The following is a 705-nucleotide window of genomic DNA, read 5'->3' as shown; positions in this document are numbered from 1 at the left end:
GTGTTGTACTGCAGGGCAAAGAGAGACAGAGAGACAGAAAGAGCTGAGAGAAAAAGAGAGAGATAAATGAGACAGAGGGAGATCCGTCTCTTCCCCTGCACAACATGCACCCTGGCAGCAAAGCTTGCACCATTCCTTTTCCTGTTTGGCAAACTGGACTCGATGTCCTGACAGGCTGGAGTTTGTAGAATTTGTGTGCCTTATGTCATCTGATATTATGCAAAAAATAAAATAAAATAGAGCTGTTTACTATTCCTCAGATATCCTATATTTTTAATATAAAATATTTAATAATATATAAAATTATATTTCTAAATTGCATATAAAATGTATAAATTCAGTAGGAAAATCAACTTACAAGTTGCTCTTTAACCAGCTGCTTCTATGACATGGCCGAATGCAGGAATTCTAGTGTCTAATTTATACGGTGATGTGTGAATACCACTTTGAGTGGGCTGTGATATGTATCATTTAAACAGCACTATAGCACCCTGTGATTTATATCACAGAAACATCCTGCGATGAAAGCGGTGGTAACACAGACAACACTACGATGTGAGATACCAACATTTGATCAGAAGTGTGGAGGCTCTGAAATGTTTATTTGGAGTTTTGTGTGGGTGTGATATTTGAAAATCCCACTGCAAAAATGATTTGTGTTGTGCTTGTGAATCATTCCAAGCAGGCATTTTTATTCAAATACGC

Source organism: Micropterus salmoides, unplaced genomic scaffold, assembly GCF_014851395.1.
Source record: "Micropterus salmoides isolate LMB-PRFRI ecotype aquatic unplaced genomic scaffold, ASM1485139v1 Ms_hic_scaffold_4, whole genome shotgun sequence".
NCBI lineage: Eukaryota > Metazoa > Chordata > Actinopteri > Centrarchiformes > Centrarchidae > Micropterus > Micropterus salmoides.
The sequence above is the reverse complement of the archived record's forward strand: the minus strand, read 5'-3'. Positions refer to the sequence as shown.